The 2046-nt window shown below is 49.0% G+C and overlaps 1 non-coding gene across 1 annotated transcript; it reads left to right on the top strand.

Annotated features, from left to right (window-relative positions):
- Nucleotides 1-1046: 1046 nt before the first annotated feature.
- TRNAF-GAA (transfer RNA phenylalanine (anticodon GAA)) lies at nucleotides 1047-1119 on the top strand. Its single transcript has one exon. It is a non-coding gene; the product is annotated as a tRNA-Phe (tRNA).
- The last annotated feature ends 927 nt before the right edge of the window (nucleotides 1120-2046 follow it).

Below are 2046 nucleotides of genomic sequence, written 5' to 3'. Positions count from 1 at the left end.
AATGGGGAATGGCTGCACTTTAGGAGTCAAAGGTGTTGTCTGGGACCATAGAGTAGAACGGTTTCATCAGCCTTCCTGAGGAGGGCACCATGGCTAAGCTGGCTAAAGTGCTTGTTTAGTAAACAGGAGATCTTTGGTTCAACTCCCAGTGGTACCTTGGTGTAGCCTTTGCTCACATTTTCTTATGTCTTCCTGGGACACAGAGGAGTCCTCCCCTGGCCACCCATAGAACTGCTGGTTCAGGAAAAGGCTGATTGGGGAGGAACATTGGGAAGAAGGGAACCCCAATCCTGGAGCGGGTACAGAGGCTACTGTGACTGGTACTGGCAAGGCAGGGCTCTTGCTGCAATTGCTGGGACAGAAAAGCCAGCAGCACATCCCCTTGTGATTCCGTCGGGTGGGTGGGGGTCAGCACCCAGAGATCATGCAAGTGCAAAGCTCCTACAGCTATAGTAGCTGCTCCAGTGGTGCAAAAGGCCTGTGCCCAGTACTTCTAAGGCAGTACTTGTGGGAGACATGCTGAGGTTGTGAGTTCAAACCTCCCCTAAAGTAATGGTTTCTACTCCCTGCTGCTCTGGCCCCTTCCAGTGAATGCTGGGGGAGCTGTGATTCCAGCTCAGTGGAGGGTCTTTGTTGCCCATTTTCTCCTCTTCCCTTCAGCCATTGGAGAAGCTCATGAACAGAGACAAGCTACTTTGTCCCATTTCCCACTTCTTTTCCTGGGCTGACCCAGTGGCTGAAAGGGGCTGTGGCTCCTGACGGTTTGGGGAAGATGTGCAACAAGACCCTGGCCACCCAGCATTCACTCTGATGAGGCCATAATATGTGCAGTGGGAATTTTCACTTATCCCGTCCTCTGGGGTGGAATCCCAGCTCCCCCAGCGTTCACTGCAAGGCCTGGGTTCCCAAACTGGGGCGGGGGATGCCCCCCGGAATAGGCATGAAGAAATTTCAGGGGGGGAATGAGGTGACCCAGCTGGTTTTTTCTTTTGTTCCTCAAGTTTTGCTGCTATTTTGGATATTTGCTCAGACCCCTTGAGGCAGTTGCCAAAGTAGCTCAGTTGGGAGAGCATTAGACTGAAGATCTAAAGGTCCCTGGTTCAATCCTGGGCTTTGGCAGAAACCTTTGCCAATATGGCATAGTCTGTTTTGGCATCTCTCCATCTCTGGTAAGCAAACATCTGCAGTCAGAGTTCAAAGCTGAACCAAGAGGCAGGAATTACATCATAAAGATGATCATATTTCAGGGATAGAAACTAGAAAGGGGATTTCATGACACCTCAGAGGTTGTTGACACACGAGAACAGAGCTCTTGGCTTCAGCTGCTTCCAGCCTTGCAACTCTGTTTTTAATTCCATGCCCCCAGAAAGGAACAGTAACAGAGCCTGCCTCGGACTAATTCTGAGGCTTACCCACACGGAGGACACACTATTTCTGTTTTCTTAGACTGTAAGTTATTAAGTTGATTTAAGCAATTTCAAAATAGTTTCCAAGTATAGACATGCCCTTATAGTCCTGGTCTTCACAACATCCGCTGGCAAGGAGTTCCACAGGTTGACTGCGCTTGTGTGAAGAAATTCTTCCTTTTGTTTGTTTTCAACCTGCTAATATCATGGCACACCCTTAGTTCTTCTATTATGGGAACAAAAATAAAGCTGGACCCCAGGACTAGACTTTTTCTTTCTAGAACCCTGGTGAAAGCTGAAAGTGAATTGCTTGTAGACTTAGAATGTGAGTTAAAGAAGGGCATCACCTAGCATGGGGCTTGAACCCATGACCCTGAGATTAAAAGTTTCATGCTCTGCCAACTGAGCTAGCCAGGCTCTATACTACAGTCTTCCCCCATCATAGGACCATCTCTCCAGTGACAGGTAAAGAGGCCTGTTTCAGGATTTCATTTAGCACAGCAGCAAGGGGAGATGGAGGAAAATCAACCCCCTTTCCAAGCTTTGTTCTCACGGCACCAAGTGCGCTGCAGAGAAAGCCCTGGAGTGTTAAAGGGCATCGGGGAGCCCAGAGCAGAGGGATCACCTTGACACACAAACA

This window comes from Pelodiscus sinensis, chromosome 19, assembly GCF_052426305.1.
Source record: "Pelodiscus sinensis isolate ZL-2025 chromosome 19, ASM5242630v1, whole genome shotgun sequence".
Classification (NCBI taxonomy): Eukaryota; Metazoa; Chordata; order Testudines; family Trionychidae; genus Pelodiscus; species Pelodiscus sinensis.
The sequence above is the reverse complement of the archived record's forward strand: the minus strand, read 5'-3'. Positions and strand labels throughout refer to the sequence as shown.